The sequence below is a fragment of the Pezoporus occidentalis genome, unplaced genomic scaffold (genome assembly GCF_034315485.1).
Source record: "Pezoporus occidentalis ecotype Australia unplaced genomic scaffold, CSIRO_AGI_Poc_V1 ctg211, whole genome shotgun sequence".
Classification (NCBI taxonomy): Eukaryota; Metazoa; Chordata; class Aves; order Psittaciformes; family Psittacidae; genus Pezoporus; species Pezoporus occidentalis.
This window is the reverse complement of record NW_026913976.1, coordinates 265968-284986: the sequence shown is the minus strand read 5'-3', so window position 1 is coordinate 284986 and position 19019 is coordinate 265968. Positions and strand designations below refer to the sequence as shown.

Sequence of the window (19019 nt, the reverse complement as noted above, 5' to 3'; positions counted from 1 at the left end):
TAGCATTGGCCATCCATACCATTTATGAGAAGAATTACGCAGTTACAAGCTGCTTTTTCTCCCTAGTTGGGTTTCTCTGCTGATAAATGTGTCATGAGGACCTGTTTCACCAGAAATACCTATGGACCAGAAATTACTTCAGAAGGAAAATCTCACCTATGCTGCATGGTTCTTCTACTTACATTCCACCCTACTTTTCAGCTATTCTAGTAGTAGGATCTAAGAAATGGGTGTTATGTTTCTTCTAGAGGAGAAAACTGTCTCTTTTTTTCCATTCTATCCCATGGGTTTCACTAGAATTCACAGTGAATGGAAATGGTTTTTAACCTCTTTCCCAGCTGTTTCAAAATGCTTTTTTCTCATTGTTTTTTCTCAATGTCCACAAGATGAGGCAGTTGGGATAATGCGCATTTGTCTTGTGGGTGAATTCAGTAGGTTAGATTATAAAAACCCATTCTAGTTGCCCATTCATCTCCACCTTGTGGTCAAACCAGATGACGGTGCCATCTTTCAGACATACATTTTAGGATAGAATAAAATACTTTATTCAACTCAAAGCCAAATATTTTATTTGTTCAAAGGAGTGGCATTTGTATGGGGGGTTGAAGTCTTTTTCAAGGTCTACTTTCTGTGAAACCTTAGGAGAAGGCATGTACTACTGTATGATTTTTACCTAATGTAATTTTTTGAGTATGTATGGCAAAATGGTCATCATTATATGTAGTTTTATTTTAAAATACTTACACTGAAAAGTTTTATCAGATTTTTTTTATCCATTTTGATATTCACCTGCATGTAGACTCCTGTGAAGATTCATCTTTGTCTAAGAAAGTTAAATTCATTCTTCTGTACATCTAAGAACCAGAAATAGGAGAAAAAAACAAATTAATGATATTTTTTCATTAAATCTGACTATTTAAGAATTTAAGCATCATAAGAATTGCTGCCTGAACCCCTTGGCATAAAACCTGAAATAAGCAGAACTGAATTTGGTATGAGGAATATTGTCTCTGATGTACTTGATAACTGTGATTTAAGTCATAGTTTTCAAATACAAGTTTGAGTTTGTAGTTGCCTCTCAATGCAATGTATATGAAAGGGACAGTTCTACTGAATACAGGCACAGATTCTGCTGTGACATGACTCCTTCCTATAGGAAGGAGTTCCACAATTAAATATTTTTCATGGTAAAACAGGCTACTTGCCTGTAAAAGCTGAGACTCACTGGGTTAGAGAGTTCTTTGTGCTTGCCCTGTCTCATAACGCGCTGCATTTCAATGACACACATGACACTGGCATGAAATAAATAAAGTCGATTTGATGCAATGTAGATAAACCTCCTGATGTACAGATGTTAAGCAAATTATTTAATAGGAAAAAGGTCATATGCATGATTGGAAATACCACATACAGTAAAAATAAACAAGGCCCAACCAGCCTACTGATGGAAAGCAAGATAGCAATAAGTGAAGATTAGGCAGGCAGTACTTATTTTTTGCACAGTTACACTAGCTACATTATGAAGATTTGCAATCTTATCCTGAAGATTTTGCATGGGACAGTCCCCCATCACTGAGATCATCCCAGCTGGGAGATCCTTTTGCGCTGTTGGCCAGACTACAGCTTCTAGGTTTGGAATTCCTTTTGCACAGAGACAAACAGGGCTCTCTCTAGGCTGGTTATTATCCAAGGAATGAACAAACCGAAGCAAGAAACAATTTTGGTAGTGAATAAAAGTCTGGATGCTGACAAAGCCTAGATGAAGCCTTAGCATTATGTTCAGTTTAAGCACACTCCTCTGGAGCAAGGCTCTTCTCAGTGGTAGCTATGAGTGACACAGCGTATTCTACAGTCCTACAAGAAGCAACCCACTTTGTCGTTAATACACTGATGCAGAACTCTAGCTAGTTTCTCTCCTGTTTCTGCAGCTGTATCTACATTACAGTCATCAAAAGTGACTGCACTACATGCAACTCTACAGTGCAGCAACTAAGGCTCTAGTAACCAGCAACTGAAATCCATTTCTGGGTAGACTTATAAAACTTACCCCTATACAGCTACTTTGCCCTTTATAGAGATTAGGCTCCTACTGTCAGGGTGCACTAACAAGCCTTAATAGCTTTAAGGTCCTCACCTGGACCTTCACCAAGGTTCTCTGCCCATAGGCCCAGGAGCACCATGTAAACTCTATAAACCATGTAAGGTTTGGGTCCTTGTTTCCTTCTTGAGCTGCCCTGTAGGAGAGCTGATCTCTGTGCTGGTTATAGCTATGCCTTGCTCTGGATTAATTTCACAGCCTGACCCCAGGCATGCCTTATGGCTGTGAAGATGTCTCATGATTGCCGGCCTGTGTCTGACCCTGGTTACCTTCACCCGACCTTGACTTGTGGGTTGACTTCCCAGCCTTACCATCATGAACTTGCCTGATGATCTGGACTGGGCTACTGTCCCCTGGACTGCCCTGCAGGAAGAGGAAGCCTTCTAACCCTGCTTTTCTCTGATGGAAGACTGGTGAGAGGGTAATTTTGGTCATACCCCTGATAGTCACTGCACCTGACCTATGGGTATTCCTCAGTCCCAGACTGCTGCTGTTCCATCTACAGCCAGTGTGGTGTTTCTGCTTGTGCTAGATGAAAGCTAAATAAGGCAGAACCCTTGCTTTAGTTCAGCTTGCATCTTAGACCAGTGTAGCTGGGGGAGGATGATATTATTTTTTACTTACTAGAATGTTGTTAGCTGTGTAAATGTCATCCTGAATTGTGCTGGCAAGGATACTCAATTTGTTATTAACTCCTTGTTATTGCACATATGCCTGTAGTAGAAATTCTGCCCTTTGATACTGTTGTAAATAGGAACTAACTCTGACTCCACTATTATTATTAGGTTTTCAATCTCATTACTGAGGGAAATCTGGATGAAGGCATATCTGCAAACTCTGGCAGACACCTCATAGCCTTATATCTGTCTTGTTAATCTGGGGACTATAAAAATTTTTAATGGTGCTTAAATCATCAGTGATAATGGGATAAGACACAGGGATCTCAACTGCTTTCTTATCATTTCTTCAGAATGTCTTTTTATTCTAAAGAAAAAAGTACCTAAATTCCATATGATGATAATAATAGGAGAAAAATTTCCATCCAGTCTTAGAATTACGTATCTGAATGAGATCTTAAAGCTCCTGTACAACAGTGTGGTGAGCAGAAATCAAGGGATGACACTACTTGCCTTTAAATGTCATGTTCAGTAAGACTCGTAGTAGTTTCAGCACTGAGCAGAAGAGACATTACAAAGGGTTGTGGGCCCTAGAACTACTTTTTAAGCACTAACAGAAAAACTGTATGCATGCTCCTGGTCCTCAATATTAATTTGGTATTTAGTTTTTGTAAGTTTAATATTTAGTTCATAAGAAAGGTTGTAAGTTTGATACATAGTTCTCGTAAGTTCTTTATCCTCCCCATAGTCTCTTGTCCTGATGCCAGCATGAGGATGGTTAAATTCCAGAAGACTTGGGTCTGTAGCCAGCTCTTTCTGTTGTATCATCCAATTATTCTGGAGTATGGTTATCTTTGAAAGAGTAGTGCTGCTGATAGATTGGGTTAGTGCAGAACTTATTCACTGGTCAACTGGGATAGACATTTGGCTTACATGCCATTCCAGGAAGTGATGTAACCCTTCCTCACATGGCTTCCACAACTCATTTGAACACCTGGAGTTCTGGCCTGGTCTCTGATGTGAGCTAAAAGTGTGACAAAGTTAGACAGAACCAGCCTGGGCACGGAGCCCTGGCGCTAGTGTGTAACAGTGCCATGTTCCACCCATTGCATTTGAGGTCTCGCACAAGGCACAAGCTGGTTTTGCACTCAGTATTCAAGCCTGCTCTTGTCTCCATCTCAGATGAGTCTTCCATGCAGTCTGACTTGTGCCAGTTCCTCTTGTGCCAGTACATCCTCAGCAACCAGTCACAGCACTCTCTTCACTACTGTGTTGTGACTTCCCATTATTCTGGCAGACTGCATCCTTGAAGCTGGAGAGCTTCAACCCCATGCCTTTTAGCAGAGCTGGGCTTCCTGCCCCTTCTTTGCCTTGCCTCTCCTCATGGGGCTGATTTGTGGCTGATAAACCCCACAGTAGAGCTCAGATGGGGTAGGAGTCTCTTCCGGTCTGTTTCATATCAAAGAGACTTTTCTTATTCTGAGCTACTGGAAGAAATGTTCTTCCTTCAGCACTGAAAATGCTAAAATTATACCTTACACAAAGTAATAAAAATATACTGTTTGTTTACATTTGTGGTGCTGATACTTTTTCAAGTGAAGAGGTACTCTGGCATGAGCAGGAGCGCAGTTAGGAGCCCATATCCAAAGGGACATCCCAGCTACATTGAGAGATTGTGAGGAAAGGGGCAGAGATGACGAACACCTGGCACATTCTTCTCAGGTTTAGGAAATGTTATCAATCCTGCTCCATATTACTGTTCTTGTGCATACTATCTCTGGAAAATCTAGCATAATTGGAAGCAAAACCATGTAGCCTGGGAGAGTGTTGTGCATCTATTGGTCTACTGGATCCTTACCCAAGTGAGAAGTTGTGCTGGAAAGAACCCTATTTAGTTTTTTTTAAGTTGCTACTGTGCCTTTTATTACCTGGCAATTATTCCCAGGCCTTACAGGGAATATGCTTCAGTCCTTCAGTCCCCATCTCTAAAATACTAATGAAATCATCTGCTTACCTCACTGATAGAGGGTGATTTGCTTAGCTACCAGATTAAATGTAACTTCTGACCCACAGAGGTCTTGATTAGCAGCAAGTTTGTTTCTCTGGAGGCATTCTGCACATTGAGATGATGTGGGTGGGCTTCTGTGTAATCCTCTGGGACATGCTCAGGACAGTGCAGCTTTCTGGTACTGAATTTTGCGGCTTTTGGTCATGCAGTTACACTACTACAAAGAACTAATAGCAGCCCAAATATAGTCCTGTGCAGTGCTCATTGTGCTGCTTCTCAGTACAAAAGCAAAATACTCTCTTTGATCTGATCTACACACCACACTCTGCGGTCTAGACTGTTCAGAAACTGTACTGCCTATACAGGCATGCACAAACCTGTATGTCTAGGTGATACTTCTTAGTAGGTTAACTTTTTTTCAAAATACTTCCTAAAACATGGATGTGGTTGTGCAGAAGCCTCTTTTAACTAACAGTCAAAATGCTGACCGTAGAAGGTGGAAATTTGGCTTATGCCTGTGTTCTCCAGCTATATTGCTGACAAGAGAGTGGCTGTGAGGGAAACAGCATGAGGAACAGTGAGGGGAAAGGAAACATTAAGACCTCCAAGCTCAGACTGCAACAGGTTGTCTCAGGCTTTGCCTCTCGTGTTAGTAATCTACGTGGTCATTCTCCTGCTCATAAGAGCTTAGTATGTCAGGCTGTATGACCATGCTGGTCATAAAGAACAAAATAAAGAGGGGTTTTGTCCAACACAGTCATAGTATGGCTTCTGTTGGAATACCCAACACTGGTTGCAACCTCATGTGTCTCAGTGACACAGAACAAAAATGTAAAGGAACCTACCCATAGCATCAGGTTGTTCCCAAGTAATAGTTTGATTTATTTCTGCTCCAGAAGAAAGAACAATTGTAGAATTTTTCCTCTAGAAAGTTTGCTTGCAATTTCTCCCTCTGGAGAGGCTTGCTCATTGACAGATTCGAGACCTCTCAGACACCAAAATACTTAATAAAATGGAGCCATTTCTACTTCAGACACAAGTAATCCAGTACTGAACCTATGTGATTCTCTTTCTCACCAATGACTAGCTCTGTGATGACAGGCTACAATATGGGTCTATCTAAAAGTAGTTGCCACTGGTAATGGTGTTGACACAGCTAGAGCCAAACAGCAGAAAGGCTGGCCCATGACTTTCTGCTTCAGTCACTGGCTCTGCTGGTTTTGGCCCATTTTCTGAGAAAAAGTGTCTCTATGCGGATTACTTCTGTAAACGGAACCCAAGAATCCTGGTGCCACAAACCCCTGAGCTACTGACCCACACAGGGCAGCCTAAAGTTAGACTTCATTTTCCCATTGCTTCACTCGTGTGATCTTTCTGGTACACGCCCTTATATTTCAAGGTAATGTGACATACAAAGAAACAGACTTTTCAAGCAAGTTCTAAAGCAAGCTCTTTCTGCTACACAGCATGGGTCATGGAGACTGAAGAGGGAATACTTATCTGTCACCTTCCTCAGTTTCCTTTTCAGCAGCATTTGGATTAATGGTCATGGCTATAGGTTTCTTAAATCACTTCTCTTCTACTGTACTTCCCTCTGAACCCTAGAGGCTCATTGTGTTTTTCTGCCATGACAAATCTAGGAATCCTAAATCCACCTGACTCAAGCAACACAAGTGTTGTCCACAATCCTGCTATACAAAGAGCTGTGTTACTCTTGCTCCCTTTTCTGAAACCACAGGTCTAGCCCTTTGTTTTTGCTGTTCCTACTTACAGGCTTAGCATTGGTTTGGACTTGAATTTATACGGACACCTTCCTCTATTTGGAAATCCTTCTGTTTCAAAGTGCTATAATTGCTCTTGCAAAGACCCTTAGGGTCTTGGTCTACTCATTTCTGCATGTAAAGCCTTACAGTGACACTGGACTGTACCTGCGCTTTCATTCTCTGGAACTCATACGTGATCCTTTGGGAAGAAAGATTCAGTGAACAGTGCAGTGCATGTATGAGTTGTGCATTTAAAAAATCTTGTCCCTGGGTTAACTTTGGCCTTTATGGGACTTGGCAGAGCATATCACCAACAAAGGCAAACACTGCCGAACATTAACTGCTATGTTACTGCTATGGGTTTTCAAATGACAGATTGTGAACACTGTCTGGTATGAGTAAAATGTTATTGAATTATTGATCTAAGCTAAAATGTAAAGGGAAAAAAAAAATCAAGTATTGGGCTGAGGCAGACATCTACCACAGATAATTCTAGCCCAAACTCATAACATTTAGCAATATTGTAAACTGTAGAAAACAGATGCTTCTAATGGGAACTGTTGCACACTCTTAAGAGCTGGCTGTATGAGTCCCACCCATGCTTCTGTACAGTACTTGCATAAAGCCTACTTGTGAAAAAACACTGTGTAATTTGTCAAAAGCTTTTCCTCCTACTCATGTTTCCGGGGGTTCCTTTCTAGATTAAAGCTTTTTTTCTTCTCTCTTACCTAATCCCTTTCCAAAGTGACAGGGTCCAGTTAGCAGAAGGTCCTGAAGTCACTCCTATGACTTCCGTTAGTTATACTGCATGAAAGAAGAGGGCCTATGGGTTAAGCTGCCACCCTGTCTAGTACAACCTAAAATCAATGTTATTCTACATTTCTTCCTGTTTGCTCTTGAGTATGTAACTACATGTAGTTTTCCAATTATAATCACATGCATATTAAAAGTGCTATTGTGTGAGTAAACTCACTGAAGATTCAGTGGTGCTTACCTAGCAAGGTATTGCTAGCTTGAGGCAGGTAGGATGGAGGTCATTAGGGAGCTCACATGCTGAGAAGACATGAGTGGATTTTTCATAATCCTCTGATGGACGGATACATTGAGTAAAACATAACTTGTGGCTGTCTTGCAAATGAGCGTGTGTGGCAGAGGAAGACTTGAAACTTACTGATCTCAGTTTGTTTTGGTAATGGAAAGTTAGAACTAATGGCTGGTTTTCTCACAAGAAGCTCCACCTACTTCTTGCTCACTTTGTACCATTACTGTAAACATATTACATCAAGAAGGTGATAGAAGAAAAAAAGGCAAAGAAATTTATATGGTAAGTGCATATTATTAAAGTCTTAGAAATAAAGCTGTCAGAAGTAGTAAAGAGAGGCCCAAACATTGCACCGAATATGTGACTGATTACAGATTGTAAAATAATGCACAATGGGACAGTGTACACAGGCCAAGGGAAAGACTGTCCAGAAGGAATTAATGCGGGGCTTCATTATTTTGCCAGACTGTGGCTGGGCATCTGCTGGAATGTCCTGCAGCTGAGGCAAGCTGGGGCTGTAGGAGCAAAGAAACTGCAGAGGAAACAGCTTTGTTAGAAGTACTGGTGATAGCTTAATAGGGCTGTTTTTCACTTGCTTAACAGAAATAATGCACTGGAACTCAGATAAGTGTCTTCTGCAGATCACCACCTGCAGGACCCCATGCTGGAGCAGGGGGATGCCCAAAGGAGGCTGTGGCCCTGTGGGAAGCCCATGCTGGAGCAAGCTCCTGGCAGGAGCTGTGGTCCCGTGGAGAGAGGAGCTTGTTCTGGAGTAGGTTTGCTGCAGGACTGGTGACCCCACAGGGAGCCATGCTGGAGCAGCCTTTTCCTGAAGGGCTGCACCCCTTGGAAGGACCCACACTGGAGCAGTTCATGAGGAACTGCAGCCCATGGGAAGGACTCATGTTGGAGAAGTTCATTCAGAACTGTCTCCTGTGGGAGGGACCCTGCGCTGGAGCAGGGGAAGAGTGTGAGGAGTCCTCCTCTGAGGACGAAGGAGCAGCAGAGACGTGAGATGTACTGACAGCAGCCCCCATGCCCCGTGCTGCTGGGGTGGAGGAGGTAGAGAATTTGGGAGTAAGGTTAAACCTGGGTAAGAAGGGGGAAGTGGGGAAAGGTGATTTTTAAGGTTTAGTTTTATTTCTCATTACCCTACTCTGATTTCAGTCAGTTTTGCCTGTCACAGTAATTGCTGATCTCTCCCTGTCCCATGAGCATTTCCTTATATTTTCTCTCCACCATCCGGCTTAGTGGGGGAAGATGTAGAGCAGCTTTGGTGGACATCTAGCATCCAGACAGGGCCAAATTCTTTTATGAGCTTATCATAAAACAGTAACAGTAGCCATAAAAGAGAGATTTGAGATGAAGTCCTTTCTTGTGCCTATGATTTATTTGCATATCATCCTTGCTTTGTAGGATTGAAATGATGACTCAACTAACTATACAAATATTCTGGCACAGAAATGCATGTCTGTAGTCAATCTGAAGCTGTATGAGTTTAACAAGATATTTTCTGGTGGTGTATGTGGAGACCAATAGGTTTACAGGATACAGAACTTTTCTTCCCCAGCAACTGCTTTCAGATCAACCCATCTCAAACTGAGCCACTTGTAGACAAACTTTCTGCTGATGTGAACGAGAGAATGTGTTCACTCCAGTGGATGGGGACTTCTTAGGAAAACTTTGGTCCAGAAATCTTGAATGTCCATTTATGAGTAAAAAGGTTCTTGTCTTCTAGGGAAAAAAAGTTTTCCTCCCACTAACTTTCTTCGTGGCTGGGAACTATCTGCTCCTTTGATCTCTTGAAAAACCCTTGTTTGAAAACTAGTGCTTTTGACAAATAACCTACTGAATGCACCTAAGAAGAAACATTAGATGTTAAAGGATCCTGTTTTCTATGTGAAATTTATACTGCCCATTAATGGCTGGAAAGCATAGCCAAACAAATTCAAACAGGAAAGCAGGCACATGTTTTACATAATTCTATGTAAGGCTAAAGCTAGTTCTAGTGTTTTCCAAAAGTTATGCCCTGATGCTGAGGACTTACAACAGAATCTTTGAAGAGGACAGTTTTAGTCTCTCCTGCATGAAGGAAAATATCTACTATCCCTACTTCAGGAGGATATGGGGCAAAAATCTGTACTTTTCTTCCAGGAAAATGTTTCTAAAAGACTTGCTAACAAAGAACTGCAGTTAAAATACATTGAACAAGGGGAGACCTGCCTGCCTTCTAGAAGGAGCCATTGTTTCTTTTATGTCTGCAAATCAGGGTGAGGTGATAACTGGGTTCACGTTTGAAGAAGAAACAAAAGCAAAGATCTGATTAAAATAAGCCCCCAGATTCTAGAGTTACATCACGATTTCAGTTGCCTCAAATCTCAGGCTGTGCTGTTCTTCAGAGAAGGATGGGGAATGAGCAGTAATTCACCAGCATAATGCCAAATGTCACATTAATACAATATCTTGCTGCTACATCATGAGCAGACATGCAGAAAAATTAAGCACCTACGTGAATGTGGGGGGAACAGCTCTTCACCTCCAGCCTTTGCCCTGATTTAAATGTGGACTGAAAATTCTATTTCTCATTCAATCCCATTTATTGATATGTCTCCAGCCATTTTTTAATCTGGTTATTCATATTTTGGTGCATGAGGCTACATAGACTTGGTAATGTTCTTTCTGATGTGGTGTTGTGTGTAAAACCAAGGTAACAGTTCTAAAATATATTGTCTGCTCTTTAACCATAATCTTGTGTGTCAAGCGAGTAATAACACTTACCTTTGAGGGTGGAATGAGACCTACCTTAACTGAGCCAAAAGAGCATGTGATTCATTGAGGGGATTTTCTGGGCATTTTTTATTGTTGTTAAGACTTCAGGGAAGACGTAAAGGTTTCTAGATGTTGGATCTGAATGTTTAATTCCAAGGCTTTTTGAGTGAAGCAAATTGAGGCATTCAGAAATTCAACATCCATCATAAATCTTATAAATTCCTAATCGTAATAAAATCCATAATTCATAAATTCCTAGCTCTGCCTTGGTACAGGATTCTTTTCTGGTGGTCTCTGCACTGAGTTTTCAATTGTAGCCCTGAATGGGTTTGAAGTGGTTGACTATCTGGTGCCCTGAGGTTTTGTACAATGATGGAGTTTAGGAGGCAGTTTTAAACCAATGTCACTGTGTACTTACGCAGCCAATACTTTCAGCTTCTCTGTAAGAATGTTGTAGGAGACCACTTCAGAAGTCTTGAAGTTCAGTTACACATCCACTGCTCTCCCCGCTGCACAGAACAGGTCTAGCTGCTACCTGGGTTAGACAGTCACTGCTGAAGCCTGTTATCACTAGTGGATGTGCTTCAGTGCCACCATGAAAGGCCAAAAATAGCCCATGGAAATAACCTTAGTTAAACTTCTGTGGTACACAACTGTCCTCACTTAATATGTGCTCCTTTTCTTCACCAAAAAATGCTTAAATGCCTTTGTTCTTCTGGATGATGTCCAGTGCTGGTATGCCCTGTTTGAAGGCTTGTGCCTTGTCTTCTGCCTTAATGGACAGAGGCCCCAAGTGGCCACTTGGATTTGTAGCCTGCTCCAAAGTAACCTCCTGTCTTCAGTCTTATGTGTCAGTAAGAAGCATGGTTTGATGTATATGCCTCTGAGTAGGTTTAGTTGTGAGCTTTTAATAAAAGATTTTTCCCTAAAATCTTTTGATTTAAAATAATTTAAAAAAAAACTTTTGGCAAGTGTCTGAACACAGGGAAAATATAAGTTTACACCAGAATAGAATAGAATAATAGAAAGCCCCACAAAAGCAATGGGCATGTGTTGATGCGTAGCTGAAAGCCTGTAGTTTGGGGCTTGTCATGCTCCTAACAAAAGCTGAACATATTCCCAAGCTGCTTCCTGCCACCAAAGCTTCCTGTGCTGTCAGTCTGGGAAACCGTGAGGAAACAGGGCAACTATGCCTTCTATTTTTCACTTCTCACAGCTGAGTGAAGATAAATTTTCCATTAGATGTTAGGGAGCTGGAGGAAATGCTCTATCTCCAGTACTGACAGGGTGTTAGCACTGTTGACACATGACCCTAGCTTTCTCCCTCCTCACCTCCAAAAATAATAACCTGAGATCTTTTCTTTAAATTGTAGAACTATAGAATGGTTTGGGTTGGAAGGGACCTTAAAGCTCATGCAGTTTCAATCCCCCTGCCATGGGCAGGGCCATCTTCCACTGGACCAGGTTGCTCCAAGCCCTGTCCAACCTGGCCTTGAACACTGCCAGGGATGGGGCAACCACAGCTTCTCTAGGCAACCTGTGCCAGTGCCTCACCACCCTTGCAGTAAGGAATGTAAAGGTTCAAGTCATGCTTAACTATGTCCTGGAACAGAAAAGAGGCTCTAAACTTGCTTTTGCAGAAAGTTACTGTGCCAGCATGGGAAAAACTGTGAATAACAGGGTTAAATAGAAAATTTTGTGGTTTATTCATCTTTAGATACAAGAGGATCCTTTAAAATTATCAGTCTTCCCCTGCAGGCTGCTCTGCAGTTTCTCTCCCGCTATAAAGAGATATTGTCTCTGACTAGAACACTGCTCCACTCACACCTGATCACAGTTAGCAATTGAGAGGACTAAGTGGGCCCTGCTGTTAAAGCAGGTGTCCTCACCTTCTCTGTCACTGGCCATTTCTTTCCACCCCTGTGGTACCCTGCCTTGTGGTAAATCAGACCACAAAGTTAACTTGGTTTTGCCTGTTGAGTTCTGCAACTCCAGTGAGCAGCCACATAAACTTGTACCAATGTCAGTGAAAGGGACATTGCAGAGGTAGGAATAAGCTGATAACAGTGGGGTGGGCAGGAGGGACTTTGAGGATGGTTTGTGATGGCACAAAGTGCACAAGCAGTAAGTGTTTTGTTAGGTATGAATCCTGCTGATACAACAAACTATAGATTGAGGGGGAGGCTGGGATTTCTTTTGCTTTCATCTTTTGCTTTCACCTTTAGCTCTGGCTGTACCTTTTGTGGTACCTTTATCCTTTTGAACCATCCCCTCATGGGCCAATACCCAGCTGGACCCGAGCAGTGATCCCAGCTGCTTAGCTTTCCTATGCTCTAGTTCATGACCACTGGCCCCATTGTCCCAGCATCTGAGCAACCAGGTGATGATGTGCACCCCTGGTTGACACATAAAATCTTTTTGCGTATTCCGTAGCTTGGTTGAGGTCCGGGGTTGAGAAGTCACCTCTTCTTCCTCCGATTCACGTAGTAATAACTCCTGATCAGAGGCTGTCCCGGGTAGTAAGTGCACTGTTTCTTCATCTTGCTTCATCTTTCTTACCTCTTTTTTGCTTTTCCCCTTGCATACAGGGGCACGAATTGGTCCTCTGGTTTAGCTACAGCGATTATCACTGTGTTTGGAGTGGCTGCAGTATCTGTTACCAGGGTTTGCGTAGCTGCTGTACTTGTCACTGGGGCTGGTGTAGCTGCTGTGCTTGGAGCTGGAGTAGCTGCGCTGTCTGTTGTCAGGATTTTTGCCAGCCATCCTGAAAACACTTGGCAGGTCAGGCCTATTTTGGCCAGTGCTCTGCCAATTTGGGCACTATAGCACACATGTTACTTCATCACAGACATCAGAGGACACAGGAGCAAAAAGATATGAACTCTTTATAAGGGTTTCTGAGGTAATCCAGTCTTATTCTACCTAGAGCATGTAGATTTAGGGAAACAAATCTACCTGCCACTTTCGTCCATGTGTTTATACATATGAAATGAGAAGTCGCTGAAATACACTTTTTCCTGTTCATTTTCTGTTTCAATGTATGAATCATAGCATGTAGAGCATCCTGCTTTTCTTCTTACTGGTTGGTGTGATAGCTTGCAAGTGGGATGACTTAGATTTGAACCCTTGTACCAAGCTTCAGAATTACCGTGAAGTGAGAGCATCCTTGGTCTCCCAGTTCACCATGCTCAAGCATAATAGTAGGGATATGAAGGGACTTGTACTAAGAAGTTGTTAAACTGAAGTAGTGGTAACATGGAAGAGACACAGCTGGTGGTGCTGGAGCAGTCTCTGCCATCAACCTGTAAGCAAACAGGGTGTGAGGAGAGTTTTATGTTATCCTTTGGGGCAGGCTCACCAAGTGAAAAAATGAGTCTGTGCTCTCTGTTGTGCATGCCTGCCTGGGAAGGCCTGAGCCTGGGAAGAGACAGCTCTTATTTATGGGTAAGGGGAGAATTATTGAGGTTGGTGATTTTTTTATGGTGTTTTTTTTGTTTGTTTGTTTGGGGTTTTTTTTGGAGAACAACCCTTTCGGTCTGGTGTAAGTTGGGGGGGGGGGGGGGCAGGGAAGTCCCATAAAAAAGTAAGCAATTTTTTTTCTTTTTCTCCTGCTGCTGTGGTTTAACCTTGGCCAGCAAATTAACCACCCCCCACCCCGGCCCCAGCCACTTGCTCGCTTGCTCCTCCCGGTGGAACAGGGGAGAGAATTGGGAGAGTAAAAGTGAGAAAACTCGTGGGTTGAGGTAAAGACAGTTCAATAAGTAAAGCAAACGCTGCATGCACAAGCAAAGTGAAACAAGGAATTAATTCACCACTCCCCATGGCAGATGGGTGCTCAGCCATCTCCAGGAAAGTAGGGCTCCATTACGTGTAATGGTGACTTGGGAAGACAAACACCATCACTTTGAAAGCCCCTTCTTTCTTCTTCTTTCACCAGCTTTACATGCTCAGCATGACACCATATGGTGTGGAATAGCCCCGTGGTCAGTTGGGATCAGCTGTCCTGGCTGTGTCCCCTCCCAGCTCGTTGTGTCCAACTCCCAACTCACTGGTGGGGTGAGAGGCAGAAAAGGCCTTGGCTCTGTGTAAGCACACTGCCATTGCTGTTATCAAAATGTTTCAGACACAATAGTGTAAGACAATAAGCAGTACAGCAAGCAGTGAAAACAAAAAGCAGACACCAGTGAGCACTAGATTCTAATATACAGCATGGCAAGCAAGCCCCATGGCAGCACAGAAGCCTGCCAATTGATACCTAAACAGCTATAACAGCTATAAATTCAATCTCACACATTCCAGTCAAATCTTTCATTATCACCTGGTGAACACACAAGTAAGATGGGTGGCCAATGAGAGAAAGGAAGAAAAGTTCTTAGCTGCTCTGGCAGTTGCCCAGGAGAATGGGCTGAAACTCTGACTGTAGAAGGCTTAGGCTGCTCTATCCACCCTCCTTCAGAAGGATTTGTGATGACTTGGAGAGTAAATAGACCAAGGAGTAGGGGCAAGGCTGGTTACAGAACCCTGTGGGCTCTGGTACATGACTCTGATCTCTTTTATCCCTGTTGGAGGATAGAGAGACTCTAAGCCATTCAAATAGAAACTGCAACAAATGATATGAGATATTTTTCTTTCTGGATGAAAACCTGACCAATCTGGGAAAAGGGAAAAGAAATGTAATAAGGAGAGCTCAACAAGAACATATCCTGAATACCATCGACACCAGAGGGCTGTTGCTAACCTAAGGCACATCTCTGTTGGTATCCATAAAACCTTTACTTGCCCTGCAGTTTGTGAAGAGAGAAAAGGAAGATAAGTCTTTCTCTGTGTGTTCGCTTTGTCTGTGACATTCTTAGTAAGAGCCAAGCAGAGTTCCAGCTTTGGGGATGGTCTTAATCTACAATAAGATTGCTGGTGGAGCAGCTGCTTGCATGTAGATGTGTAGGTGCTCAATGCGTGCTTAGCTGCTGCAGAAATGAGACTGAGCTGAGCATGACTTGCGTGCAGTCAGATGATGTGCACTGTGGAAACCCATTTACCACAGTAGCTACAGCTATCAGTTAAAGTCAGTGCTGTTTTCTGCTTGCTAGCCTTTTGATAAAGCAGTTAGGTTACCACAAAGAATTAGCAGTAGTTTTTGATAGCCTCCAAATTTCTTGCTCTTCTAGCTCTTGTCTCTGTTCATTCGCATTGTGTCAGCTCTGCAGAGTTCAGACTGTGTTGTGACCAAACAGTCATAGATGACAACAGATGGATGGAATGGGGCTGTGTCTATAAATGTGACAGGAGCAGTTTCATGCGCTGTGTCGGCAGAATCATTGTCTGCATCCTCCGGGTGTCATTCTGCAGCAACCACGCAAGGCAGCAATTTACACCAGTTTATCTGGCTACACTAGAAAGGATGAGGGGCAGCAAGGTAGAGGCCTAAAAGCTGCACGAAGGAGGGAGTGCAGTGATATAGCATTTCCTATAAAGCTAAACAACATTTCTGTATGTTAGTGTGCTGGGACTGAAAAGCTTGTTTGGTTTGTGGTTTGATGTTTTTCTTAATTACTGAAGTTTAGGTGAGGTTTTGGCCATGGCTCCTTCAGTTCAGATGTCAAATGAGGCTCGCAGACCTTGACATGTGGTCAGTCATGAGTAGAAGCAATGAATGAACAACAAAGATCAGGATCATGTTCCAGCTCTGTGGAAGCCATGGAGTTCCCCATTCTCTACCCTCTCCTCCTCCTTGCACCTGTAATGCTCTAACTCAGCCTTAGACAGGCTCTGTCCTGGGGTTTGGGCAATCACCCACCTTGTCAGTCTTAAACCTGGTCCATGTGCACAAGGTACTACAAAGCTAATAAATCAGGCCGAGGTTCATTGATGCCCTCAGACCAGCTGAGGTTTGTGGACAAACTGAGGCTTGCCCCCTCAGAGAGCCCCAGCACCCAGAGGAGTTTAGTGCCTTGTCTTCTGTGTTTTACCTTCTCTGTACCATATTAATGCCCCAATTCTAAGCCCAGGTAGCTACTAACAGCTGTGTAACCAATTCACCAAAAAATTAAATAGATGCTATAACAGATAATGGGAGGGTAAAAGAAAGAAAAGAAAAGAAAATTAAAAAAGAAAAGAAAAAGGCTGTGTTTGGAAGGGTTGTGAAGGGTGTAGAAAGGCCCGACAGCTCTGTAACCTGGGGATGTGAAACACACAGACACAGGCAAGCATGCCTAGACCTAGTAAAGCTGCTGCTGCAGTACCTTCCCACTTCTGCCCTTATGTAAGCTGACGTCTCACAGGAATATCATTAACATCTCATTGTGGAGATGTAGCAGATTGGGTGGGACACAAAGCAGGTTGCATTTGTCATGTTGCTGCTATATGCTGTCAACTTGCTGACAAGTCACTGTCATAGAACCATAGAATCAGTTAGGGTTGGAAGGGAGCTTAAGATCGTCTACTTCCAACCCCCTTGCCATGGGCAGGGACACTTCACACTAAATCATATCACCCAAGGCTCTGTCCAACCTGGCCTTGAACACCGCCAGGGATGGAGCATTCACAGCTTCTTTGAGCAACCCATTCCAGTGCTTCACCACCCTTATAGTAAAGAACTTCTTCCTTATATCCAATCTAAATTTGAACTCAAAGGGTCAGCCAGGAAGGGGACTGCAAAGCATCAGGAAGGGCTGCCTGGGCACAAGCTGGCTCATTCATTGCTGCTGACTGTTGTTGCTGGAGCTGTGCTTTCCAAAAGTCATTTTATGAAACAGTCCCAGACAGCAACCTGCACCTTGGTCAGTGCAGCTTCTGCTTCAGTGCTGTGTTGTTTGCTGGTTAAGTGCAAAACAACCATTTCTCATGTTTAGAGGCCTGTCAAGATGCAAAGATCACATTCAGACCACTGCAGTGTGAGGCTTACCGTAATTTCAGCCACAGAATTTGTGGGTGACATAGCTCAGCACTAAATGGCAGAAGCAGCAAGAAACAATGATCCAAGTCATGAAAATTAGAAGCTTCCAGGGTCCTAATTACTTGGGTTTTAATTGTGAGAAATGCACCCAGGCACCTCAAAGAATCTAGGGTCATTTTGGAAACTAAGACAGGAAAACTCCTGATAAATGGGAAGGGAGAATTCTCTACAGCAGCATGTGGTGCAGCCTAGTCCAGCTGTCTTTGGGGTGAGGCCTAATTTGATCACAAATTGTGATTATTTTCTTTTTTATTTTTTTTTTTCTGAAGATTCTTCTTGCTCTCTGACAGTGAAAATCATGTTTGTGTTTCTTCAATTAACCTTTGGGTTTTGACTCTTTGGATTACAGTCTGTCACAGAGGACCATCAACAACTGCTTGATATCCCGTTTCCTCTGTGTTGTTTCTCACTTGCTACCTTACTGTTTTTAGCCATTCTGCAAGAGCCCCATTAAAGAGCTCTATAGGTACATCATGCCTCTAGCAAAGAGACTTGCCTCCCCCTTCTCCCCTCCCAGTTACTGAGGTACCAACTGCTGGTTTTAGCTACCCTCCTGTGTGTTTCAGAGCGTGATGCTGTGAAGTTGCTCAGTGGTTCCTAACAGTTCAGCCCCTGGGAGAGCGCAGTTCTGCAGCGCTGGATTTGTGCTGCTGCACAGTCCCTTTGTGTGGGCTTTTGCCAGGGCCGAGGCTCTAGCTGTACCTTTCATCTCCCTGTTTGCATCACACTCGTGCTGGAGCCCTTTTACAGGGCTAAAGCAGAGCATGTACCTGGTAAGGGATAACTACTGCAGGGTAATTTCAAGCAGACAGGTCTGCTGTCAGCAGCGGTGAGCTGCGTGGGACGCTGAGGCAAAACACTTGCTCTGTTTCGCATGTCACAGTTGGCACAGAAATTGGAAACCTGCTCACCAGAGTGTTTACAAGCAGCACCTCTGGCCACTGCAGTTTTCCTGTTGCTAGACTCACCACAGGTTTCAATAAGTTAGGCTGCTGCCTTACAAGAAAAAATATAGCAGTGCTCCTGAAGTAATTCTTTACAGGTTTATTCTCCCTCTTAAAACCATGTACCTATGGCTGTTGCACCACTAGGGATGGCAGGAGAGAGACCTCTCTGTGGATTTGACCTGGTTTAGAACTAAATAAAGGTAATTTGTAGATTTATTGGGGAGTGCTTTTCTAAGCATGCACATAGCAGCCTGTGACTGTGGCCTGTCCTGAGGTAGGAGCATTTGAGCTCTGTCTTACTGTGAAACAAAGCCGGTTATAAGAGGCCTAATTTACAGGGCTAACACAGAATACAGTTTATTTCCCCTGTGTTTACACCGTTAGCCTGTCACCATAACTGCTTTCACGGATCATGAATTTGAGAAGAAGCGTATGTATCTCCAAGACAGTTTGTTTTATTCCAAAAGCCTTGAAGTCTGAGGAACATATAGCTTGCTGTCTGGCCTTTTCTTAGGGGATAGAACTTCCTCCCTAGAGCTTTGCAACCAAGCTCAGTAAAAGAGAAGTAGGATATAGCCTGTGTTATCTTCTAATGGTCCTTCCTGGCCTTAAATCTATTCACTGCAATAATTAAACCTGCCAAACTTTCAGGGCTTTATACAGAGGACTCTGATGGCAGAAGAAGAATGTGTCTCTGTCTCAAAGGAAAGGCAGGGCTCCGTAGGGCCCTCAGGCTGGCCTGGGTGCAAGGTCGAACATCAGACCAGCTCTTAGGAAAACGGATCGTTGCAGCGGACAGACGGAGCGTGCTGAAGGACATTGC

The 19019-nt window shown here is 43.2% G+C and overlaps 1 protein-coding gene across 1 annotated transcript in view; it reads right to left on the bottom strand.

Moving 5' to 3' along the window:
- CD200R1 (CD200 receptor 1) overlaps positions 1 to 19019 on the bottom strand; it is a 55996-nt gene that overhangs the window by 29642 nt on the left and 7335 nt on the right. The window lies entirely within an intron of this gene.